The sequence below is a fragment of the Mustelus asterias genome, chromosome 11, assembly GCF_964213995.1.
Source record: "Mustelus asterias chromosome 11, sMusAst1.hap1.1, whole genome shotgun sequence".
Lineage (NCBI taxonomy): Eukaryota > Metazoa > Chordata > Chondrichthyes > Carcharhiniformes > Triakidae > Mustelus > Mustelus asterias.
In genome coordinates, this window is record NC_135811.1 from 101,417,086 (window position 1) to 101,444,756 (window position 27,671).

The window sequence follows — 27,671 nt, forward strand, 5'->3', positions numbered from 1 at the left end:
GGGAGGTTTGTTTACATCAGGGATTTCCAGGACTGAAAATTCTGGTTGGCAATCTCTCCCTCCCTTTCGCTCTCTCTCTCTCTCTTAAAAGGGTATTGCACTATTCGAATTAAGAAGGGGACACACACTTACACATACACACACACACAAGCAAGCAAACAGCTTGGCAAACCTATCTCACTGTAAAATCGACAAATTTAAAAAATGAGAATGTTTACCTTCAAAAGGAGAAGATGCTTCCAATCCTTCTTCAATTACCCTGCAGGTACACCTAAGTCCGAAAGATGTGTTGGTTAGGTGCATTGGCCGTGCTAAATTCTCCCTCAGTGTACCCGAACAGGCGCCGGAGTGTGGCGACTAGGAGATTTTCACAATAACTTCATTGCAGTGTTAATGTAAGCCTATTTCTGACATTAATAAAAGAAAACAGGAATAATATTTTTGTCCCTTATCTTTGCACCCTTTCCTTTCCTTCTCTACTGTATGTTTTGTCTGTATAGCGCACAAGAAACAATGCTTTTCATTGTACACTGATACATGTGACAATAACAAATCAAATCAGATATCTTCCTCTCTCTCGCCTTACCAGAGACTTTCTCCTCAGAAACGTTGCCTCTTTAAAACACAAAGAGACGTGCCATTCACTAATGCATTGTTTCCTTAGCCAGCTTAATTTTTTTTAATTGCTGTGGTTGAAATGGTTATTTTCTTCAATTGCTGGGCTAACAGAGATGGTAAACCGAGGATGGGAATTGTTGCCTGCTCAAAGTATTCCCCCCATATGCCGAAACAAAGGATTTGGGTCTTTTAGTGATTCCATCGCAATGAAAGATCCATAATTTACAGTCTTCTTTCCCTCGAGTCAGTGCTGTATCTGGGAGTGGTCCCATTCATTTTTTAAAAAATAGGAGCTGTTCATTCAGACAATTTTGCAGGTCCTCGGCTTATGTTTCCTGGGGTTGCAAGGCTGCAGTTAACCCCCGACTGCCCCATTTCAGACCATTCCTACCCTGGAGATTTGAAATAGAGGGAAATGGAGAAAAGAAAGCGAGGCATGTTGAAAATCTGAAATGAAAAGAAATAGAACATTTTGCAAATAGATGCCAGGGCGGCACAGTGACACAGTGGTTAGCACTGCTGCCTCACAGTGCCAGGGACCCGGGTTCAATTCTCAGCTTGGGTCACTGCCTGTGCAGAGTTTGCACGTTCTCCCCGTATCTGCGTGGGTTTCCTCCGGGTGCTCCGGTTTCCTCCCACAGTCCGAAAGACGTGCTGGTTAGGTTCACTAGCCATGCTAAATTCTCCCTCAGTGTACCCGAACAGGCACTGGAGTGTGGTGACTAGGGGAATTTCACAGTAACTTCATTGCAGTGTTAATGCAAGCCTACTTTTGACACTAATAAATAAACATACTTAATGCTAGAATCATAGAATCCCTATAGTGCAGAAGGAGGCCATGCATCTCATTGAGCCTGCACTGCAACAATCCCAACCAAGCCCCATCCCCATACCACCACAAAGTTATCCTGATAGTCCCCCTGACATTACAGGGCAATTTAGCATGGCCAATCAATCTAACCTGCACATCTGTGGACTGTGGGAGGAAACTGGAGCACCTGCAGAAAACCCACGCAGACTCGGGGAGAAAGTGCAAACTCCACCTGAAACCAGAATTGAACCCGGGCCCCTGGTGCTGTGAGACTCGCATTCCAATCATTATTTTGTAAATTGAGTTTATGTCTTTATATGCCCTGTTTGTGAATAGAACTCCCGCTCCGAAAGCTAGTGGGATTTGCTACCAAATAAACCTGTTGGACTTTAACCTGGTGTTGTTAGACTTTGTCTCACAACACCAGGTTAAAGTCCAACAGGACTGCACTGCTGAGACAGCAGTGCTAACCACTGTGCCACCGTGTCGCCCCATCTAATGACATGGATTCAAATCACAGCAACACAATGAAATGTGGAATTGAAAGTGAGTCTCAGTAATGGTTGATCACGAAGCTATCATCAATCCTCTCTTGATTGAGATGGTCATTGCCTGGCACTTGTGCGGCACAAATGTTACTTGCCACTTAGCAGCCCAAGCCTGGACAATTTTCATAGAAGTGCATCCAGCTCTCTAATTCCCCGTTAGGGAAGGAAATCTACCATTGTTGTTCCCATCGTCTGTTCTGTTCTGGTCTACATGTGACTCCAGACCCACTGTAACATGTTTCACTCTGAACTGCCCTCTGAAATAACCATTCAGTTCAAAACAATTAGGGATGGGCAACAAACACTGGCTCTGCCCACATCACATGAAAGAAGATGGGAACAGCAGTGGGCCATTCAGCCTCTCAAGCCTATTCAGTAGTAGAATGTCAATTTGGGAATGAACCATTCATGAAAGAATTTGCTTACTCTCCAGTTTTTAGCTCCCACATGCAAAGCATTAAGCCAATTGAAACTGTGTAAAGCTAATTTTCACAAAGAGCAATGATCAATATGCTTGTGTTAAGCGTTGGTTGAGAGATAAATTCCAGGCAGGACTCCAGCAGAAAAGCTCCCTGGTTTTTCTTGTGTAGTGTCATGTATTTTTTATCTCCACCTGGGTCTCCACCTGGGAGAGCAGACAAGGCTACAATTCAGTATCTCTTCAGAGTCAGCACTTCTAACATTACTGAACTCCTTTAAGCTTAATTTTGTGCTCAAGATTTGAGAGTGGGTCTTGTACCCACCAGTATCAGATTTGGTTGACAGTGTCACCACCACTGAGGCACTGCCGACTCCAATGGAGTCATAGAATGGTTACTGCACAGAATGAGGCCATTCAGCCTGAAGTGTCTGTACTGGCCCTCTGCAATCAAATAGTGCCACTCCCCTGTTTGTTCACATAACCTTTCAAATGTTTCCTCTCCAGATAATGGTCCAATTGTCTTTTGAAACCCCCGATTGCCTCCACCACACTCTCAAGCAGTGCATTCCAGAGACTGACCATTCTTTTTGAATTTATTAATTTACAGGATATGGGTGTCACTGGCTAGACCAGCATTTATTGCCCTTGAGAAGGTGGTGGTGAACCACCCTCTTGAACAGCTGCAGTCCGTGAGGTATAGGTATACCCTGGGAAGACATTCCAGGATATTGACCCAGTGACAGTGAAGGAACGGTGATATATTTCCATGCCAGGACGATGAGTGACTTTGACGGGAATCTCCAGGTAGTTGTTCCCAGGTACCTACTACCCTTGTCCTTCTAGATAGTAGCAGTTGTGGGTTTGGAAGGTGTTGCCTAAGGAACATTGGTGAGTTCCTGCAGGGCATCTTGTAGATGGTGCACACGGCTGCCACTGTGTGTCAGTGGTGGAGGGAGTGAATGTTTGTGGAAAAGGTAGCAATCAAGTGGCTTGCTTTGTCCTGGATGATGTTGAGCATCTTGAGTGTTGTTGGAGCTGCACTCATTCAGGCAAGTGGAGAGATTCCATAACACTCTTGACGTGTGCCTTGTAGATGGTGGACAGGCTATAGGAAGTCAGGAGGTGAATTATTTGCCACAGGATTCCCAGCCTCTGACCTGTTCTTGTGGCCACAATATTTATATGGCTAGTCCAGTTCAGTTTCTGGTCAATGGTAACCCGCAGGATGTTGATAATGGGGATTCAGCAATGGTAATGCCCTTGAATGTCAAGGGGCGATGGTTCGGTCCTCTCTTGTTGGAGATGGTCACTGCCTGGCACTTGTATGGCATGAAGGTTACTTGCCACTTATCAGCCCCAGCCTGGCTATTGTTCAAGTCTTGCTGCACATGGACATGTCTTTAGCGTCTGAGGAATCATGTATGGTGCAATTGAGCAATAATCAGCAAGCATCCCCATGTCTGACCTTATGATGGAGGGAAGGTCATTACTCGCGTTTTTTATTCTCTCCTTACTGTTTCATCTTTTGCCGATCATTTCCTATGTTTTCCTTCAGCAATCCCCCATCCACTGTCCCAACAAACATTGGGCTTGCTCGTCCCGAAACCATAAAATCCCGCCCGAGGTCAACGGACCTTTCCATGTTCTGCCCCTTGCCCCCTCCGATTCCCGTGGCAGGCGGAGCAGGAAAATACCAACCATTGTCACTGCTCTTCTGGAGTTACCCACAGATGGTGGTACAATAGTGGGAATGATTTCATTTCCCTTTTGTAAGGACCACTTAAAGTTGGAAAAGCAACTTTGATTCTTTGAATTGTGCTTTGCTGCTAAATGATTCAAAACTATGGAAATTATTTATCTGCCTCATCTCTGCTTCTTCCAAAGTTTTGTCCCTTTTACCGGCCAGTTCTTAGAATCATAGAATCCCTACAGTGCAGAAGCAGGCCATTCGGCCCATCGAGTCTGCACCGAATCTCCAAAAGAGCCTCTTACCTGTAACCCTGTGCATTTACCACGGCTAATCCCCCTAACCAAACATCTTTGGACACTAAGGGGCAATTTAACATGGCTATTCCACCTAACTTGCACATTGTTGGACTGTGGGAAGAAACTGGTGCACCCGGAGGAAACCCACACACAGGGAAAATGTGCAGATTCCACACAGACACTCAACCAAGGCCAGAATTGAACCCAGGTCCCTGGCATTGTGAGGCAACAGTGCTAACCACTGTGCCACCCTCATACCTTGCAGTGGTTTTCTTCTCTCTTGCCATGCTGCCTGTCCTGCCTACCTTTTTATGTTAGCAATCCTGTTCATTCACTGCAATTCCCATCTTCTCTGAATCTCTCTGAAGGATGACTAAATTTACATGATATTTACACAAAATACCCATTAAAAAAAACTATGTGTGAAGTGATAGCTCTGGCAATATTGCTACCCCATGTATTAACTCGTGTTGCTAACCGTATTCTGGTATGATTCTGATCACACCAAGATTAAAACATCAATGCAACCAGTGAGGCCTGTACGCTGTCAGTCACTGACACACCATGGGATTCAGATGCTATTGATAAACTGTAAAAGCCAACTTTAAGAATCTTTTCATCTGTAATCCTTGAAGTGTTACTGTTTTCCAATGCACTACTCGCTATGTGTTACCAGTTGTATAAATGCATATTGACATGTTAAAAAAGGTACACATTTGTATCATGCCTTTAGCAGCCTGAGGATCTCTCAAAGTGCTTTACAGCCAATGAAATACTTCTGAAGTGTAGTCAACGCTGTCATGTAAGAAACACGGTTACACGGCAGACAACTTGGCACAGCAAACTTCCACAAACAGCAATGTAAAAATGACCAGAAATAATAATGTTATTTGAGTGATGAATATTCGCTTGGACACTGGAGATATCTCCCCTGCTCTTCTTCAGAAATAGTGCCATGGAATCCTTTATGTCCACTTTAGAGAGACCAGTTAGGAACTCAATTTAAAACCTCATCCAAAAGGCAGTGTCATTCGAATTCAGAAGAATGAGGGGAGATCTTATAGAAACATATAAGATTATGAAGGGAATAGGTAAGATAGAAACAGGGAAGTTGTTTCCACTGGCAGGTGAAATTAGAACTAGGGGGCATGGCCTCAAAATAAGGAGGAGCAGATTTAGGACTGAGCTGAGGAGGAAGTTCTTCACCCAAAGGGTTATGAATCTGTGGAATTCCCTGCCCCGTGAAGCAGTTGAGGCTACCTCGTTGAATGTTTTTAAGGCAAGGATAGATTTTGGAACAGTAAAGGAATTAAGGGTCACAGTGAGCGGGCAGGTAAGTGGAGTTGAGTCCATGAAAAGATCAGCCATGATCTTATTGAATGGCGAAGCAGGCTCGAGGGGCCAGATGGCCTACTCCTGCTCCTAGTCCTTATGTTCTTATGTCTCTGACAGTGCAGCACTCCCTCATTATAGATTTCCTTCTTTAAGAAAGGATATAAACCTAATAGAAACCATTCAGAGAAAATTAACTTGACTGATACCTGGGATGGGGGTGGGGGGAGTGGGGGTGGGGGGGTGGTGTTAACATATGGGGAAAGTTTGAATAGGCTGGGACTATATCCATTGGAGATTAGAAGAATGAGAGGTGATCTTATTGAAACATAAAAGATCCTGAGGGAACTTGACCGGTGGATGCTGGAAGGATGTTTCCCCTTGTGGGAGAGACTGGAATAGGGGACACGGTTTTAAAAAAAGGCATCTCCCATTTAAGACAGAGGTGAGGAGAATTTTTTTTCTCCCAGAGGGTCATGAGACTTTGGAATTCTTCCCTGGAGAGTGGTGGAAGCAAGGTTATTTAATATTTTTAAGGCAAAGATAGATAAGTTCTTGACTAACAAGGGAGTCAAAGATTATTGGGATGTGAAATATTTGTGATAACTCTCATGAGGTCCATGGGGAATCACTGATTGATCTCCCTGTGGGGCTCGTTGAGTAAGAGTTCCCCTGGTAACAGGCAGTGGCCTGCCCAGCTGGAACTCATTCCCTGAGCCTTTTATAAGGCAGACCCAGAACTTGTACTCTATGCCACCATCAATAAAGCCCAAAATACTGTATGCTTTATTAACTGTTCTCTCCATTCGTCCTGCCACCTTCAATAACCTGTGCACATATACACCCAGGTTGCTGTCCTACATTTTTTCAGGGCCTTTTGAGTTGAGTTTCTGTTTTGTCTCGACTGTATGGAAATTCAAATGGAGTCTTTCCGTTGGTTGCTTTTGAGGCTTCCTTAGCTTCTGACTGGCTTTCAAGAACCTGCTTGAAGATCTCCGTCATGGTGTGAATCCAGTGAGTGGCTAAAACTAGGAAGGTCAAAGCAAAATACTGCGGAATCTGAAACAAAAACAGAAAATGCTGGAAAATCTCAGCAGGTCTGACAGCATCTGTGGAGAGGGAATAGAGCCAATGTTTCGAGTCTGGATGATCCTTACCTTGACTCAAAACATTGGCCCTATTCTCTCTCCTCAGATGCTGTCAGACCTGCTGAGATTCACCAGCATTTTCTGTTTTAGACCGGGAAGGTCTCTGGTTCAAGTCCTGTTTTGTGCTGAGATAGTTGACCGAATAGGGTAGAGTTAGTGCCCCTGGATGAGGGCGGTGAAAATCAGTCCATCCTCCACAATGTATGTGGGATGAAGGAAGGACCAGGTGTAGCAGTGGGGCCTTGGCAGTTGGTTGGCTTGCTGTCAATAATGGCTGACTGAGTGAGGTACTCGGGGGTAGCCAGTGTCAGTGGATCTACAACCCAGCCAGGAGTTAATTCCTTGAGGAGAGAGAAGCAAAATTACAATTTGATATCTAGACGCACTTGTTGAGTAACTGGTGATTCAACACAGCTGTATGAAGGGTCATAGATTCATGTCTGTGAATCATAGAATCCGTACAGTGCAGAAAGAGGCCATTCGGCCCATCGAGTCTGCACTGACCACAATCCCACCCAGGGCATATTCCTGTAATCTCTCATATTTACCCTGCTAATCCCCCTGATACTCGGGTCAATTTAGCCAATCAACCTAGCCCGCACACCTTTGGACTGTGGGATGAAACCAGAACACCTGGAGGAAACCCCACGCAGACACGGGGAGAATGTGCAAACTCCACACTGTCAGTGACCCGTGGGCGGAATTGAACCCGGGTCCCTGGCACTGTGAGACAGCAGTGCCACTGTGCCGCCCCATTCCCATGTACTTTGAGCTAATGATTTCAGCCGTGCCATTTCGAGTTTGGCGCAACCAACATTTCTGCTAGAGAGAAGAAGAAAAATACACCAGAGGATATGTTATCTCTGAGGTGCTCCCTTTTAAAGTTAAGACCTGTAAGGACATCATCCACCCAGCTATTTGACTGTGGAAGGTTTGCAGCATTAGAAGCAAGCAATCTGAAAGGAAAAATAACCAAAGAAAATGAATGAAATTCACTCAATCCCACCACTTGAATGAATATGAAATTTTAGACATTTCAAAGATGAATATAGGCCATTCTGCCCATCAAAATGCATTCCCCTAGCTTGAGTTATCTCAGCCTAACATCTAACTGCATTTCAAATCCCCTTAAGCTCGACATCTCTATCTCTCAGTTTATTGGATTGCTCCAGACATTCATCACCTTTGTGAAGTATGAATAAATTCCTCCCAATATCTGCTTTGAAGAGGTTTTTAAGACCTCTACTCCTGATATCTATCCGTATTTCAAAGCAATATTCAGGAATTACTGCATCTAGGTCACTTGGTATTTTATTTTCTTCGGCAATGTTTTTTCCCTTAACTGTCTGGAGAGTGAACATTCTTTCTTTATGTTTTTTTATCTTTGCTACCGCTCAACCCCACCCCCACACTCAAGAATCATCCTTCTGGCTCTGCCCTCCCAGGCCTCTGCTGCTGAAGTGTTCAGTGGTCTCTCTACCTCACTAACCGCACAGACTTGAGGGGCGGCCAATTATAATCAAATTAAAGGAATAAAGCAACCCTCCGGTGAAACTGCGAGAGGAACCTGGCGTTCTGAGAAACTAAAATAGAACCACAGAGTCTGTTCACATCCCACACAGCAACCACAACTCGAGAAAACAATTGGTGCAACCCTTCATTATAACACAGAGCGGGGGCAGTAGGATGGGGATTTAAAGTGTGATGTTACATTAGCTTTGATATTGGAAGAAAGGACTCAAGTTTAATATGTAAAAAAGAGGAAATTAAAACGCAGGTGAATCAATTCTGAATCCGTTAATGCTTTATATTTCCATCGTCAGCAATATTTAGGAAAGATTAAATCCTTCAGAGAAACATGATTTAAACGACACCAGAGGAAAGATTTTCTGTGGCTGTGGTGTCTTCTTGACATTGAGAACATTTGCTGAATTTTGTTATTCCTGCATACTGTGAAAGCTCTCCAGAAGAACGGTTCCTGATTTTGCTGCGAATCGTGACCAAGGGAACTGTTTGTTCTCACCAGTTATTAATAGCACAGTTCAGCTGGATGTTTTTATGTCGTTCAGTTCAATATACCTGGATGACGGACCCAGCGTTGTGGGGCACCCTGCCAATGGTTGAATAGAAGGGAGATTAAGTCAATCAAGGAACAGTAATCAGGTGACTCCAAGCATGAGCTTTAACAACCTGTAGACTGGCCGGAGGAAGTAAAACAATGGAAGAGGTAAGAAGCAGTAATCAGGTGGCACAAGCTAGAATTTCAAAAGCCTGTGGAATAAAACAGCACAGAAGGAGGCCATTCAGCCCATTTTGTCTGTGTCAGTATGACCCCATTGTTGGTAAAGAAGTTGAAGCTTGTGCTAGAAGCTGCCACCCCAGAGGATTGTTAAACATAGAATCCCTACAGTGCAGAAGGAGGCCATTCGGCCCATCGAGCCTGCACCGACCACAATCCCACTCAGGCCCTATCCCAATAACCTCACTAATTCCCCTATCACTAACTGTCAATTTAGCATGGCCAATCAACCTAACCCACACATGTTTGGATTGTGGGGGGAAACCAGAACACCCGGAGGAAACCCACGCAGGAACGGTGAGAATGTGCAAATTCCACACAGACAATGACCCGAAGCCAGAATTAAACCCGGGTCCCTGACACTGTGAGGCAGCAGTGCTAACCATTGTGCCCCCGTGCTGCTCAGCTGACTACTAGTTGAAGTGCCAGCTAACATTCATTAAGAAAACTGCACAGCACTGATGCATCTGATGCAGTTTCCTGTCCCAACAAAGACCAAGATTGCACTGAAGTGTCGTCAACCTATAGTTTGTGCTCAAATCTTAGAGTGTGATTTGAATCCACAGCCCTCTGCAATATAGTTGAGTGTGCTGTCACAGAATTAAACTTAATGCCTCTTAAAGAACAAAACCACCTACAAAAGTTGCATATATGTCGCAACTTTAACACAGTGAAACATCCCAACTTCCTTTAGGTTGGGGAAAGTGATGCTGAACATCAAATGAGGAAGAGTTAGTGTGCTGCCTGATTGATTTGATTTATTATTGTCACGTGTATTAGTATACAGTGAAAAGTATTGTTTCTTGCGCACTATACAGTCAAAACATACCGTACATAGAGAAGGAAAGGAGAGTGCAGGGGATAGAGAAAGATCAACTTAGTGCAAATAGGTCCATTCAAAAGTTTGATGGCAGCAGGGAAGAAGCTGTTCTTGAGTTGGTTGGTACGTGACCTGAGATTTTTGTATCTTTTTCCCGACGGAAAAAGGTGGAAGAGAGAATGTCCAGGGTACATAGGGTCTATGATTATGCTTTTCTGAAGCAGCGGGAAGTATAGACAGAGTCAATGGATGGGAGGCTGGTTTGTGTGATGAATTGGGCTACATTCATGACTTTTGTAGTTTCTTGAGGTCTTGGGCAGAGCAGGAGCCATACCAAGCTGTGATACAACCAGAAAGAATGCTTTCTATGGTGCATCTGTAAAAGTTGGTGAGGGTCGTAGCTGACAAATTTCCTTAGTCTTCTGAGAAAGTAAAGTAAAGTTTATTTATTAGTCACAAGTAGGCTTACATTAACACTGCAATGAAGTTACTGTGAAAATCCCCTAGTCACCACACTCCGGCGCCTGTTCAGGTACACTGAGGGAGAATTTAGCATGGCCAATGCACCAAGCAGTACGTCTTTCAGACTGTGGGAGGAAACCAGAGCACCTGGAGGAAACCCACACGGACAGTGGGAGAATGTGCAGATTCTATACAGACAGTGATCCAAGCCAGTAATCGAACCCAGATCCCTGGCGCTGTGAGACAGCAGTGCTAACCACTGTGCCATCATGCTGCCCATAAATGCTTTGGTGGGCTTTCTTCACTATAGTGTTGGCATGGGGAGACCGGGACAGGTTGATCTGGATGGTATAGGGGAGGGAGTTTCAGGGTGTGCGCCCTAGCTGGCTGAAAGCTCTGAGAGATCCAAGGAAGTTTGGCAAAGCAAAGTGTGTGTAACGGTTGATGAATCGGTGCGATAGATTATTTGCTCAAATCCCGGAGTGAAGCTTGATTCCCATATCTTTCTGAGATAGAGAGCATTACAACATAAGAAACAGGAGCAGGAGTAGACCATACGTCGCATGCAAGCCTGCTCTGAGTTTCAATCAGCTCGCTGTTGATCAATTCCACTTTCCTGCCTGCTTCCCATAGCCTTTGATACCCTGAAATTGAAAATAGTTTAAGGTCACAGAGACTTTTGTGCATCTTATAGGTATTATGCATTTGTACCGAGCAACAATGGTCAAGGGAGTCGATGGTTAAGATGGTCTGCTGATCAAGCTGAATCCTTTGTCCTGGATAATGTTGAGCTTCTTGAGGGCAGGATGGTGGTTAGTGCTGCTGTCTCACAGCGCCAGGGCCTGGGGTTCAATTCCAGCCTCGGGTAACTGTCTGCCTGGCCTTTGTATGTTCTCTCCATGTCTGTGAGAGTTTCCTCTGGGTGGTCTCGTTTCCTTCCACAGTCTAAAGATGTGCAGGTTAGGTTGATTGGCCATGGGAAGTTGCCCATTAGTGTCTCAAGATAGGTAGATTTAGGGGGATTAGTGGGGTAAATGGGTGGGGTTATAGAGTAGGGCAGGGGATAGGGCCTGGGTAAGATGCTCTATCAGAAAGTTGGTGCAGACTCAATGGGCCGAATGGCATCCTCCTGCACTGTAGGGATTCTGAGTGCTGTTAGAGCTATAGGCATTCAGGCAAGTGGAGAGCTGATACTATTTAGCATTGTGGCAATGCCACACAACATGCTGGAGGGTATCCTCAATGACAGGATAGGACTTCAGCTCCATAAGTACTGTGCAGTTGTCCCCCTTATGGACCATCTGCTCCATGGCTGCATGGCCCCTCTACCTTCAAACCCTGTTTTGTTTTATACTCGTACCTCTCTGTTGCAGGGGGCTGCTAATTTTCACTTCCCAGGCTGTTCCCACCTCCTGTTTCTGCTTCAGTGCTGGATCTTACTTGTTTGTCATGACCCTGGATGGCACTGTGACGCAGTGGTTCGCACTGCGGCCTCCCAGCACCAGGGATCCGGGTTCAATTCCCAGCTTGGGTCACTGTCTGTGCGGAGTCTGTGCGTTCTCCCTATGTCTGCGTGGGTTTCCTCCGGGTGCTCCAGTTTCCTCCCACAGTCCCAAAGACGTGCTGGTTAGGTGCATTGGCCATGCTAAATTCTTCCTCAGTGTTATCCGAACAGGCACCAGAGTGTTACGACTAGGAGATTTTCACAGTAACTTCATTGCAGTGTTAATGTAAGCCTACTTGCGACTAATAAATAAACTCTACTTTACTTTCTCAGAAGACTAAGGAAATAAACTTTCCTCTCCATGTTTGATTCCTTTTCATAGACTCATAGAATCCCTACAATACAGATGGAGGCCAGTCAGCCCATCAACTCTGTACCGACCACAATCCAACCCAGGCCCGATTCCTGTAACCCTCATTTACCCTGCTAACTCCTTGACAACACAGTCAATTTAGAATGGGCGATCAACCAAACCCGCACATTTTTGGACTGTGGGAGGAAGCCAGAGCAGACACGGGGAGAATGTGCAAACTCCACACAGTCACCTGAGGCCGGAATCGAACCCGGGTCCCTGGCGCTGTGAGACAGCAGTGCTAACTACTGTGCCACCATGCTGCCCTCCCCCACCTCCCCAGCACCCATTCTCTCTCACTCTCCCTAAATCCTTCTGCTGCCTGTCTCTCACACAAGTGTTCTCTACGGTGGTTAACAAATAATGTCCTGTAAAATAATGCATACATAGACACAACAAGGAAGCAAAATAAAATGAATTGTCTGGCACCTGATTGAATTGTGCTCGCAACCGAGGAGGGAGTTACCATGTTAGATAACATTGCTTATGACCCAGTGTGATTGCTAATTTCCTCTTGTGTGGGTGCTGCAGCACTTATTGAATAATAATCAATTGCAAGTGGAATGCTTTCCCCCTTGGCTATTTCATACTCAGGCTTGCACTTTAAGAGCAGTGACTGAGCAAGAAATGATTTACAGTACCTCAGCCAATAACAACAACTTTCATTTATTTAGCATCTTTCATAGACTCGTAGAGTCCCTGCAGTGCAGAAGGAGACCATCTGGCCCATCGAGAACACTGCACCGACCACAATTCCACCCAGGCCCTATACCCGTAACCCCGTGTATTTACCCTGCTAATACCCCTGACACTAAGGGGCAATTTGACATGGCCAATCCACCTAACCCCCACATCTTTGGAGTGTGGGAGGAAATCAGAGCACCCGGAGGAAACCCACGCAGACACAGCGAGAATGTGCAAACTCCACATAGGCGGAACTGAAGGCCAGAACTGAGCCCGGGTCCCTGGCGCTGTGAGGAAGCAGTGCTAACCACGGAGCCACCGTGCCGCCTGCAATATAGTAAAACCTCCAAAAGCACTTCACAGGATTGTAATCAGCCAAATGTTGGCACTGAGTCAAATAAGGAGACTTGGTCAAAGAGGTATATCTTAAGGAACATCCTCAAGGAAAGAAACCAAGAAACCAAAAGTGGAGGATTGAAGAGATCTTGGAGGTATGAGGGGATGGAGGAAGGACTGAAACCATGAAGGGATTTGAAAACAAGGATGACAATTCAGTCGTCTGGCTTGTTTTCACATTGTAGCTTCAATAGGGGCGGCACGGTAGCACAATGGTTAGCACTGCTGCTTCACAGCTCCAGGGACCCGGGTTCGATTCCCGGCTTGGGTCACTGTCTGTGTGGAGTTTGCACATTCTCCTCGTGTCTGCGTGGGTTTCCTCCGGGTGCTCCGGTTTCCTCCCACAGTCCAAAGATGTGTGGGTTAGGTTGATTGGCCATGCTAAAATTGCCCCTTAGTGTCCTGGGATGCGTAGATTAGAGGGATTAGTTTTTCTAATATATTTTGATAACATCTATTATCTCCATCTTTGTTTTCTTAAATTTAAGTTCAACTAAAAATTAGGAAAGGTATCTCAGGTATGTTCAGTTTGTTAAACTGAAAGGTGTAAACATGTGAAGCAATAGTGCGATTTTACCTAGTTACTCATAAAAACTTAACAAAATCTGTTTTGTGTTAATAATTCACATTATTTGAGAATGTTTATAGTTGTTCACAGAATCATAGAATCCCTACAGTGCAGAAGATGCCATTTGGCCCATCAGGTCATAGAAAATCATAGAATCATAGAAACCCTACAGTGCAGAAGGAGACCATTCAGCCCATCGAGTCTGCACCAACCACAATCCCACCCAGGCCCTCTCCCCACATATTTACCCGCTAATCCCTCTAATCTACACATCCCAGGACACTAAGGGATCTCAGGATTCTAAGGGGCAATTTTTAACCTGGCCAATCAACCTAACCCACACATCTTTGGACTGTGGGAGGAAACCAGAGCACCCGGAGGAAACCCACGCAGACACGAGGAGAATGTGCAAACTCCACACAGACAGTGACCCGAGCCAGGAATCGAACCCGGGACCCTGGAGCTGTGAAGCAGCAGTGCTAACCACTGCGCTACCATGCCGCCCTGCACTGGTCTGCACTGATTCTCTGACTGATTATCTCACCCAGGCCCTCTCCCCTGCCTTGTAACCCCACACATTTTACCAAGGCTAATCCATCTAATCTAGACATCTTTGGACTGTGGGAGGAAACCGGAGCACTCGGAGAAAACCCACGCAGAAACGGGGAAAACGTGCAACGTCCACACAGACAGTGACCCAAGACGGAATTGAACACGGGTCCCTGGAGCTGTGAAGCAGCAGTGCTAACCACTGTTCCACCCCACTGTGTGGTTATCAGCCAGCAATTGTAAGCTGAGATGTAGGGACATCAGGGAAAGATGAACAATGAGGTGCTTTATTAGAAGCACTTGAAACATCACCCTCTGCCTTTTCACTTACCGATGGTGACTAACATAATTATATAACAGTAACAGTTCCAGACAAAACAACTTCAGTCCATCTACCTATGTACTCACTGTATTGCTGTGGTAAAGAGTGTCAGATGTTCTGGCTACATGACCAGCCCAATTCAGTTGTGACTATCTCAGTATGGTGTGGATGCTTGGCATGCCAGCTTGGGTGGACACCTCAATGTCTGGTATTTTGATTTGCCATCTGATCTTCACAAGCTTCCAAAGGCAGCTCGAGTGAACATCTTGGCGCTGGTAAGCATTCCAAGTCTCGGATGCTTGGAGCAGAATGGGCTGGACTATTGCCCAGTAGACTTTTAGTTTGCTAGTCAGGCTTACTTCTTTTTGTTCCCAGTCTGACATTAGCAGCCTATTGAAGACGAGACTTGCTTTGGCAATTCTTGCATGTGCCTGGTCATCAACGTAGACAGCTCGTGAGGGTTTGCTGCTGAGATGTTGAAATTATCTGACATGTTCTGGTCATGGAATGAAGCCTTGAACTTATGCTATGGCTTTTCTGCAGCAGGCATTACTTCAGAATGCCTGACACTCGCTTACCAAAGCAAATCGTCCATGGCGAGCTTGAGTCTGGGATACACTCTCATGGCAGTCAACAGAAACACCACTCTGAAGGCTTTGCTGAGTAGCTTTGATATCGACTCTGAGTCCCGGGAGAAGTTCAGCCAGGTTCACTGCACCAAATAAAAACAGTGCAGCCCCCTTCAAAAGCAAGCACATTTCAGAGGTGGAGGGAAAATGCAAGGAGAGGATATCGCAAGCCAATAACTCAACCACTTATTGGTGGTATCTTGCCCTATTTGCAGCAGAATTTTCCAGGTGCCAATTGGTCTTGTCCACCAACCGGAACCCTACCAAACACCCCAGATGTTGAACACGGTCATTGCTGCCTTGAAGGAAGTATTCCCTTGGTGCATTGCATAAATATGTAGAATCCTATAACCTGCTGCGTATCCATTTAGATTTTGTTTTGAACATAGCATGGTTACCACAAAGAAGGGGGTCATCTGTCCTTTCAAATGCATGCCTGCTCACTGCAAGAGCAAATTAACTTGTCCCACTCCCCAGCCCTTTTCCGTTAGCAATTTATTTTCCCATTCGGAGCTTATCCAATTCCCTTTGAAAGCCACCATGGACATTGATAATGGGGGGAATTTTTTGGCCTCCCAACGGTATTTTCCTCATGGTGGGAGGCAACACGCTGTTTGCTGGCAGCGGGATCTTCTGGTCCCACCGCTGCCACTCAATGGGACTTCCCATTGACTGCACCCCATGCTGCCGAGGAACCCACGGCGGGGGTGCGCCGTTGGCGAGACCAGAAGATCCAACTGGCACGAACAGCTGGAAACCCCTGACCAAAATCTGGGGGTAACTCTGTGTAACACTTCTGCAATTTGGTGGGAAGAATTGTCTAATTTTGCTGAGCATCTATTTATTTATGGGACAGCAGGCATCGCTCCAGTTTAATGACAGGAAATTTAACATAGAACATAGAACAGTACAGCACAGTACAGGCCCTTCGGCCCACGATGTTGTGCCGAACCTTTTCCGAAACCAAGATCAAGCTATCCCACTCCCTATCATTCTAAATTTATTTAAGGAAACAAAAATTCATTCAAGAGTGGGTGAAGTTAGCAAAGGGCTTCACCTTTACAACATGGCCCAGTTTGTGTCTTTCTTGTGTCTGAGTCAAAAGCTTGTGCATTAAATCCTATTCCAAGAACTTGAGCAGAAAAATCAAAGCCAGCACTCCATATAGTACTGAGGGAGTACTGCAATGTCAAAGGTGCCATTTGTTTGGATGTCTTATCATGAGACCCCATCTGCCCTTTCAGATGGATGTCAAAAATCCTGTGTACTATTTCAAAGAATACCTGGAGAGTTATCTGATTCAAGGATGCTATCAAAAGAGACATGGAAACCGTCAACATCAATCATGGCAGTGGGAAACTCTAGCTGACAATCAGTGCGAATTGTAACATTGTAGGCAGGAATTATCCACTATCACGTGTGTTATGGAAAAGGGGAATGTTTGGGTTTGAAAAGCAATCATTATTAAATGACCTACCTGGCTTGCCATAGTCAGGTGGTCGCTGCCATGAATCATAGAATCCTTACAGTGCAGAAGAGGCCATTCGGCCTATCGAGTCTGTACCAACTCTCTGATAGAGCATCTTATCCAGGCCATCTCCCCATAACCCCACACATTTCCCATGGCTAATCCATTTAACCTACACACCTTGGGGCACTAAGGGTCAATTTAGCATGGTCAATCCACCTAACCTGCACATCTTTGGGCTGTGGGAGGAAACCGGAGCACTCGGAGGAAATCTACGCAGAGAAGGGGAGAATGTGTAAACTTCACACTGTCCTCAAAGGCCAGAATTGAACCCGGGTCCCTGGAGGTGTGAGGCAGCAGTGCTAACCACTGTGCCATCATTACCACCATGAGGGACTGACTCCCTGCAGGCAGTCATCTTATATTCAGTCCCGTAAAGAGATTGCACTAGTAGCAGAGGTAGAGAGCTAAGTGAAGCCCTTTTGGAAGTCTCATAATGCAGGAAATGCATCAGCCACAAACAGTGATGTGATGAACAAAAAGGAAAGATTTGCATTTATATAGCACTTTTCAAAACTACCGGATGTTTCAAAGTGCTTTACCGCCAGTTAAGTAATTTTGAAGTGTTGTAATGTCGGATACACGGCAGGCAAGTTGTGTACAACAAGCTCCAAAAAACAGCAATGTGTTGCTGATAATAATCAGATAATCAGTTTCCTTGTGATGTTGATTGAGGGATAAATATTGGCCAAGTCACCAGGGGTAACTCTCCATGTGTAACTGCAAGTTATCTGAGTCAATTGCATAGGGTGTTGGTGAGGCCACATCTGGAGTAGTGTGTCCAGTTTTGGTCTCCTTATTTGAGGAAGGATGTGGTGGCATTGGAGGCAGTTCCGAGGAGGTTGAAGGTGTTGACATACAAGAAGAGATTAAACATTTTGGGCTTATACTCTCTGGAGTTTAGAAAGATGAGAGGGGATCTGATTGAGGTATATAAAATTTTGAAAGGGATTGATAAAGTAAGTGTAGACCAAATGTTTCCTCTTATGGGGCAATCTTGAACAAGAGGTCACAGGTACAGGCTGAGAGGCGGTAGATTTAAAACTGAGATGAGCAGGAACTATTTCTTGCAGAGGGTGGTGAATTTGTGGAACGCGCTGCCCCATAGCGCGGTGGAGTCTGAATCATTGAATGGTTTCAAGAAGGAGATAGAGATATTTCTAATAAAAAAAGGGAAAGAGGGAGATGGGGGATAAGTGGGGAGGTGGATTTGAGACCAGGAAAAGATCAGCCATGATCTGATTGAATGGCGGAGCAGGCTAATTCTGCTCCTAATTCCTATGTCCTATGTGATGCGCGATTAAATCACTCGGGAGGCTGGATCGTACCCGGGAAATAAAGGCTTTTATTAGTAACAAGAATGGAGCATACTATATAACAATACAATCCCAGACTAAAAGGTCACCAGGCAGTGCAGTGACCTTTATACTCCTACAGGTAGGCGGAGCCAACCGGAGTGTACCACAGAACAATACCAACAGGTAGAACACCCCAACCCTAACCCCAACAGTAACAACAGTAACATATGTACAAGTACCCATAGTGCTAACCATCTATGGTTCAGCACTCATAGTGGTAACCATCTATGGTTCAGTACCCATAGTGGTAACCATCTATGGTTCACCACACTATGTTCCTATGAATCATCCTCTAACACCAATTGTTCTCATGCATTCACAAACAGTTTGTTATTCTCAACAATCTTTATGTTTTCTGGCAAAATGATTAACATGTGACCCTTCAAGTTCTTGTGCTAATTTACACAATTTAGGCCTGTACTCGCTGGAATTTAGAAGAATGAGGGGAGATCAAATTGAGGTATACAAGATGATAAAAGGTATGGATAAAGTAGACGTGGAGCAAATGCTTCCACTGGTGGGGCATTCTAGGACAAGAGAGTCTTAGGATAAGGAGCAGCAAAGTTAAAACAGAGTTGAGGAGAAACTACTTCCCCTAAAGGGTTGTGAATCTGTGGAATTCGCTGCCCCGAAGGTGCGGTGGATGCTGGGACAGAGAGTAAATTTAAGGAGGAGTTAGACAGATTTTTGAGTGGTAATGGGGTTGAAGGGTTATGGGGAGGAGGCAGGAAAATGGGGATGAGGAGCATATCAGCCATGATCGAATGGTGGAGCAGACTCGATGGGCCGAATGGTCTAATTCTGCTCTTATATCTTATGAACTTACGAACTATAATTACTTAGTAATGACTGTATTTCAAAGCCCAAACAACCCCTTCCCAAAGTGAAGATGTCTGAACTTTCCCCAAAGATGGCTGAGTGGGTTGATGAAATTGATTTTGATTTGAAATGAAGTCAGTGCCGATGTGGTAGGGACACAACACACCCAGGAAGAACAAAAGACTCTTACAACATCTAATGAGGTATTCATTTTTTCATATCTCCAGTAAGGCCAGAGGCAGCAATACTGAAGAGAAAACTACAAGTAGAAGAATGAGAATTCATCAGCCTGCGCTAAAACTAAGAAAAATCTACCTGTAAATGAAACCAATGGGTGGGATTTTCCAGCCATTCCTGCCGGCGGGATCTTCCAGTCCCACTGATGGTGACCCCCTACGCTGGGTTCCCTGGCAGCGGAGGGTGTAAACAACAGAAAATCCCATAGACAGCGGCGGGACTGGATGATCCCACCGCCGGCCAATGGCAGGCCACCTCTGCCTCTGACTGACGCATCATTGGGGGAGGGGTAGAAAATCCCACCCCACACATCAGACATAACCAGCCTTGTCTTCCTCCTTTCAATCACTCCTTAAAACATACCTCTTGGGGCACGTTTTTGCTCATCTGGCACATGCCTTATATGGTTCAATGTCATTCTTTGTTTTATAACACTCCTGTAAAATTCTTTAGGACGTTTCATTACTTTAAAGGCATCATATAAATATAGATACACATAGAGCGCCCTTAAAGCCGGCAGCCTTGGGACTTGGCCCCTTCCAGATTTCGATCTTATTGGTTTTGCAGATAAAAATATTGGAATCTTAATTCAATGAATTGGAGACACGCAACATCAAGACAATATGTTTGTATAGAATACAAATTGAAGTGTTTTCTATCTATCAGAGTTTCTGGAAAAGCTTCCTGCCAAGGAGCTTCACCTGTTTTTCTTTTTTTTGGTACCTTTCGGTACTTTAGCTCGAATCAAAAAAGCCAATTCAAATTAAATCCAATCATAGTCCCCGCGTGAGGGACAAACCAGATCCAAGCTGACAAGACATGACATTGTATCCCATCTTGGGCTCAATCAAACAAGATCGAAGCTGATTGGATGAGGCATTCCACCCCTTTCCTTCATCTAAAGCTTCATCTTAGCTAAAAGGCTGAGATGGCTTTGACAAATTGCATCAGGTAAAGGCTCGGTCAGGGTAGCCTCATTGGCCACCCTGATCCTTTAGTCAACCCTAGCCTGGGCAAACCACAATTGCAGGCATCAGCACACCCCCAGTGCAATGGGCTAGCCTTGTCCCCTGCCTAATGATGGTGTTTCTCTCACTGATACTAACAAAGCTGGATCTGAAATTTGGTTTTATTCAGTGGTTTTTGTTTTGTTCTTCCTGGGTGAGTTTTTTCTCTGTCACACAACCACTGATTTTCATTTCAAATCAAAATTGTTTTCATCAACCCTCCAGGCCATCTTTGAGAAAGCTTCTGTCATCTTCACTCATGTAAGTAAGGCCGACTCATAAACTGTGCTAGATTTAAAATACGGGCAATGCTAGTGAACTAAGCTAAGCGAAACCGGTTGGAGCATAGGTAATGTCAGGTGCATGAAGTGGATAACTATTGGGGCACATCACTGCGCTGATGCAGCAACTCCTCCAACAAGCCAGTAAGTTTTTCATTCTTTCAATGGCACTTAAAATTCTTGCATGGCCCACTTAAAAGAATGTCCAATTTTTTTTTCTGTAGCAGAATCATATGGACCCGAAATGCTAACCCGAAATTTCCCTCCCCACAGTTGCTGCCAGACCCACTGAGCATTTTCTGTTTTTATTTAAGTTATTAAGTTATTTTGGACACGGCTGGTTTTCAGATGGCTGGATTTGAGATACTGTACTGTATGATCATATATGCTAGGATATGCTATACAAAGAGGTAGCCAGTGTCCAGAGATGAGCAGGATGCCCAAAACTCCGATTCAAGGATGCTATTAATAGACATGAAAACCATCAACATTAATCATGACAAGTGGGAAACTCTAGCTGACAATCAGCGCAAATGTTGACACGGTGGGCTAGAATTTGCCACGAGCCACGACAAGGTTCAAAAGCTCCAAAACAGATGTTAACTCTGCCAACAAGGCATCAGCAGATATAGAATCATAGAATCCTACAGTGCAGAAGGAGGTCATTCGGCCCATCGAGTCCGCACCGACCACAATCTCACCCCGGCCCTATCCCCATAAGCCCATGAATTTACCCTTGCTAGTCCCCCTGACACTAAGGGGAAATTTAGCGTGGCCAATCCACCTAACCCGCACATCTTTGGACTGTGGGAGGAAACCAAAGCACCCGGAGGAAACCCACGCAGACACGGGGAGAATGTGCAAACTCCACACAGACAGTGACCCGAGGCCGGGAATCGAACCCGAGTTCCTGGCGCTGTGAGGCAGCAGTGCTAACCACTGTGCCACCGTGCCACCCCTGCACCATCATCCTGCACCAACTCCAATGTAATAGAATAAAGAAATACTTTGACTCTGGGGCCTTCACTGTACATTAATACATGTGACAATAATAACTCAAATCAGATCAAATCAAACAAAACATACCATTCATAGAGTACACAGGGGAGAAGGAAAGGAGAGGGTGCAGAATATAGTGTTACAGTCATAGCTAAGGTGAAGAGAAAGATCAGCTTAATACATGGTAGGTCCAGTCAAAGGTCTGTTGGCAGCAGGGAAGAAGCTGTTCTTGAGTTGGTTGGTATGTGATCTCAGACTTTTGTTAATTTTTCCCAATGGAAGAAGGTGGAAGAGAGTATGGTTTTGTCTGTAACAGCTCGCAGGAAACAATACTTTTCACTGTATCCCAACATGTGTGACAACCGTGTCAGCATGGATTTCCTCCCACAGTCCAAAGACGTGCAGGTTAAGGGGATTGACCATGCAAAATTGCGCATTAGTGTCTCAAGATGTGTAGGTTTAAGGGGATTAGTGGGGTAAATGCATGGGGTTACGGAGTTAGGGTTTGGGGATGCTCTTGGGTCGGAGGGGTTGGTGCACATTCAACGGGCCGAATGATTTGAATTATTATTGTCACATGCATTAGTATACAGTGAAAAGTATTGTTTCTTGCGCGATATACAGACAAAGCATACCATTCACAGAGAGGGAAAAGAGGGTGCAAAATGCAGTGTTATAGTCATATAGTCATAGAGGTTTACAGCATGGAAACAGGCCCTTCGGCCCAACTTGTCCATTGCGGCCTTTTTTTTAAACCACTAAGCTAGTCCCAATTGCCCGCCTTTGGCCCATATCCCTCTAAACCCATCTTACCCACGTAACTGTCTAAACACTTTTTAAAAGACAAAATTGTACCCGTCTCAACTACTGCCTCTAGCAGCTTGTTCCAGACACTCACCACCCTCTGTGTGCAAACATTGCCCCTCTGGGCACTTTTGTATCTCTCCCCTCTCACCTTAAACCTATGCCCTCTAGTTTTAGACTCCCCTACCTTTGGGAAACGATATTGACTATCTAGCTGAACTGTGCCCCCCATTATTTTATAGACCTCTATAAGATCACCCCTCAGCCTCCTACGTTCCAGAGAAAAAAGTCCCAGTCTATTCAGACTCTCCTTATAACTCAAACCAGCAAGTCCCGGTAGCATCCTAGTAAATCTTTCCTGCACTCTTTCTAGTTTAATAATATCCTTTCTACGATAGGGTGGCCAGAACTGTACACAGTGCTCCTTCCTAAAGGTGGCTTTAAGTGAATAATTAACAACTTATTTTATTCAACCAACCGGGAACTTTAACTAAACCAGTAACAATTTTAATTAAAGGATGGTTCGACTGAAATGCTGTTCAAATAAAGATAAGGATCATTTAGTACCAAAACAGTAATAACAGAATCTTAGTCACTCTCAAAAAAACTAGATACAACCAGGTCTGGTGGCTTGGAAAAGATTTGGAGGTTCTCCTGTAGTTGTCCGCTGTCTGTAAGCGCTGTCCGATTGGGTACTTTTTGCTAGTTGAATGGTGAGTTCTCTTAAGGCATATCTGCTTCAGCTGATCTGACCTTGGCTCTGGCTCAAGCGATGTTGAATCGAATCCAGGTCCCTGATGCTGTGAGGCAGCAGTGCCCTTTTTTAGGATAGGTCCTGGGTAGGATATCATAGAAATCATAGAAACCCTACAGTACAGAAAGAGGCCATTCGGCCCATCGAGTCTGCACCGACCACAATCCCACCCAGGCCCTACCCCCATATCCCTACATATTTACCCACTAATCCCTCTAACCTACGCATCTCAGGACACTAAGGGCAATTTTTTTTAGCATGGCCAATCAACCTAACCCGCACATCTTTGGACTGTGGGAGGAAACCGGAGCACCCGGAGGAAACCCACGCAGATACGGGGAGAATGTGCAAACTCCACACACAGACAGTGACCCAAGCCGGGAATCGAACCCGGGTCCCATGGAGCTGTGAAGCAGCAGTGCTAACCACTGTGTTACCGTGCTGTGTCGGTACAGGCTAAATGGCCTCTTTCTACACTGTGGAGGGATTCTATGAACTCAATAAAGACAGTGTCTTTTTCATTGATTCCTCCGGGGCGCAAGGGGGCGGTGTTGCCGGGGGGGGTTGGACGCGCACGCACATACGCGGTGGACGCGTGAGCGCGCCCCTCCCGCGCGGACATGCGCGCAGTGAGCGCGCACGTCGGCCGTGCTGCGTGCCCAGGCTGACGCCCGCGGCCGCCATTTTGTGGGACGCTGGTGTGAGTGAGTGAGGGAGAGACAGAGAGAGAGAGAGAAAATTTCCGGGTTTGTTGATGAGGAAAAAGTTGGCAGCGGCGGCGGAGGAGGAGGCTTCAGCGAGCGAGGAGTTCGGAGGGGTGGCGGGCCCCGATCGGAAAGCAAGTTAAACCCTCCGCCTCCCCCATCCCCCCCCCACCTCGTCTCCCTCCACCTTTCCCCCCCACCACCATCAATAACAAACCCCAGCCGGCGCCAGGGTATGTGACCAGTTGGGGGGGGGTGGGGGAAACAGAGAAAGGTAAGCCAAGCCGGAGAGGGCATCAAACTCAGTCCCCGGACTCGGGGCCTAGTGCTGCTGTGAGGAGGTGTGAACCTGTGTTGATTCTGGGTGGGGGGGTGGGGGCCACATTTGCAGCATTGACATTCCTGAAAGGACAACCTCACATCAGAGAGAGGGAAAAACACACACATCTTAAATCCAAATGGAATTCAGAGGGGGAGGAATTTTAAGTCAGCTGAGAATGGTGGCTGGGTGCTATTGCCTTCAGCAACAGGGTCTCAGGCTCTGGCACAGACCCAGTGTTTGGGGGAAGTTCCCCCCTCACAAATGGGAGGGGGGCATTAGTTAGTGATACAGGTGTATAATGTGTGTTTCAGATAACATTTCGGGTGGTGGCAACTCAATGCAGCACTCCTGTAATTGATAGGACGAATTGTTTCATTTTCCTGAATCTAATCTTTTCTCTTTTACAATGTGGACAAAGAGGATAAAGGAAGGAGGGAGAGACAGAGAAGTACAAATCTAAATCTCCAGTCCCCTGATTTGACAACTTATATCTGTTGGATCCTACTCATTTTAGGGGTGAGGTGTTTCTGACCCCCCTTTTGTGTATCGTGCTTGTTTGCAGTTGGTTTGACACATGTTGATTATTCTTACGTTTACTTTTGGGGCGGCACAGTGGTTAGGATTGCTGCCTCACAGTGGTTAGCACTGCTGCCTCACAGTGCCAGGGACCCAGGTTCAATTCTGGCCTTGGGTGACTGGCAGTGTGGAGTTTGCGCACAACTCCCCATGCCTGCGTTGGTTTCCTCCTACAGTCCAAAGATGTGCAATTCAGATGAATTGGTCATGCTAAATTGTCCCTTGGTGTTGCAAGATGTGTAGGTTAGGGGGACTAGTGGGGTAAATACATGGGGTTACGGGGATAGGGCCTGTCAGAGAGTTGGTGCAGACTTGAAGGGACGAATGGCCTCCTGCACCGTAGGGATTCTGTGATTTCTGTATTCTAATTTACTGGGAAATGTTCAGAATAGGTTAGAGGATTCCTCAGATTTTTTTTATTAGGCTTGATGGCGATCTTGACTTTGAAAGTATGGTCACCTGTGCCATCTAGGCTTTGCAATTCTAACAATCAATGCCAGGATCATCTTTCCTGGTCCATGGGTGTGTGACAGACTCAAATTATATACACCTATGTCATCTGTTTTGAAATTTGACAATGAGCAGAGAACTGTCTTCACTTTTTTCTTTGGAGATATTAGAAATATTTTAGATACTGGCAGATGATTGAACTGTTAATTTGACCTTGATTGGATCCAGTGTGTTAACAAAGTTAAATTTAGCTTAAAAACTAACAGGGATTAACAAATGGAGAGTGGAAATATCTGTTTAATAATTCTGTAGTTAGGTGTATTAAACAATCCAGGAGACAGTATTGGTATAATCAAAAGAAGAATCCTGCTAAATATTCCCATGTGCTTTAGATGAAACCTTTTCATCCAGCAGTTATCCAACTTATAAACAGAAAACTCAGATACATCTGAGGAATTGTGCATTATCACAATTAAACTTAGAGTGAAATCATATGGAGCAGATTAATCTGGGGTGTACTGCACCATTGGTATATCAACAGTGTAGGTACAATTGATTAATGAATTGCAGTATGTAAAAGTAAGTGTATAATCATATGTATCCTGATTAAAATTTTAACGAGCTAAAACTATGCTGTACAGCATCTGACAGCTTACCCAATAAGGACCACTGAACTTGTGAGATCATTGAGTTGCAGATTTATCTGGGGTTGAAAGGGACAAATCTCAGCTCTACCCCTCCAGGGTAGTCAGGCTGGCTGGTCATTTGTTAGCAGTGCCCTAGATTATTGAGGATCTGTCTGGCTCAGGTTTCTGACTAGGGTCATAGAGTGACTCAGGTTCAGCCTTCGATTAAGAGTTATATCATCTTGGGGCCAAAACGATCCTGCTTGTACTATGTTTAGTCCTAACTCTCAAATAGATAGAAACTAGACAGTCATTGGACAACTGTGAACTGCAAGTTTCAGCACTTGCAGGCTGACAGCAGATAACAAGTGTAGCTCATTGGCACCATGGTGATCGCAGTTTTCCATGAAGTATGAGTACTTTGTTCTTATCTTCCTGCCCATACATGACCATGGGCTGCAGCATGGTTCAACCAGTTGGAGGTACACATCTTTGGAAGTAGATGCCTGTTTCCCTATAACCCAATCTCAATAGGCACTGAATCCGGGATAAATGCTCATTATCAGTCTCTGGGCAATGCCTCCTGTCATGTTTAAGAGTTTCCTCAGCATTGTCGTGACATTGCGTATATTTTGAATGGCTGCCTTAAGTGTGATGGAAAGGCATATGAATGACAGTTTGTAATGTGTAGAACTATTTTGATCTCAATATCCAAGCCCAGTGTTGCACATTGGATTTATTATCCACTACTTCATCCAAGGGTTGTTATATGAAGGGCTTGGGTAAAGACACATGCCTGATCTGAGCAACGGATTGCATCCCTTGCTTTCTGTCACTGATTGGACCTTTCTACCACAATCAAAGCTCAACCACAGACCCTTTGTCAGTCAAGAACTTAAGCCTGCTTTCTGGTTGCCATCTTGTTAAAGATGCAGATAACTGAAATATCTAAACCAAGATACTCGACTTGTTAGACTGCACTTGGTCTACTCATGACTGGGATGTCAATAAGGATATTATAATTGGGTCAGGAATAGGAAATTCAGATACGGTTCTGATATCTCACCACTAATATACAGTAATTGTGACTGAAGAGACGCAATGTGTGAAATATTGACTGGGGCCTGGATAAAAATCTATGTTGTAGATTCAGAAAGAATGGGCAGTGATTTCACATCAATGCAATGGGGCGAGGAATGAAGAGCAGTAGCCTGATTGTGCAACGTCCCTACCAAACTCCAACCTGTCAGTACAGTACAAAATAATACAGATTCACTCCAGTATGTACACAGTGTGGGGGAAGGGCTGAGCTTTGATGCACGCTATTTGACTACTGGGAGCAACCTAGGAAATGCACTGTTCATTCACTCCCTTGATTATACATTGTGTGGTAGTCCTCTGCGGTGACTTTGCAGTACTAATACACCCACTTCACAATTACATGAGGCCTGGAAACTCATGCTGGTATGCATTCTGTATAAAAACTGGCAGACTTGGGCAAGCTGTACTAATACATGTGTTGTATCAATATCACCAGCACTATCATCATGTTCCAAGTAACACCTAAGAAAGCTAATACTAATATTTCTATATGCTAAATGGGGTGAAGATTGGAACATTTTATTCAGTTTTCTCTAATGAAGATGCTGTCTTGTTCTGCAATATGATTATACAGGGCAGCCCTCGAGTGCCCTATCCAAATGGTTGTTGTTCATTGAATTCAAAAGTATAAATGTTGCAAAGCTATTTGAACATGG

At 45.1% G+C, this 27,671-nt stretch overlaps 1 protein-coding gene across 4 annotated transcripts in view; it reads left to right on the top strand.

The window, feature by feature from the left end:
* The first annotated feature begins 23,925 nt into the window (after window positions 1-23,925).
* The window catches only part of wipf2b (WAS/WASL interacting protein family, member 2b), a 50,634-nt gene continuing 46,888 nt past the window's right edge, over window positions 23,926-27,671 (top strand). The window contains exon 1 of one of the 4 annotated variants that reach the window (XM_078224097.1): window positions 23,926-24,214. The gene's annotated coding sequence lies outside the window, so the exon portion shown is untranslated. Of the gene's footprint in view, window positions 24,215-24,676; window positions 24,779-27,671 lie in introns of those variants that run through there. The other 3 variants (XM_078224098.1, XM_078224100.1, XM_078224099.1) reach the window with 3 other exon arrangements.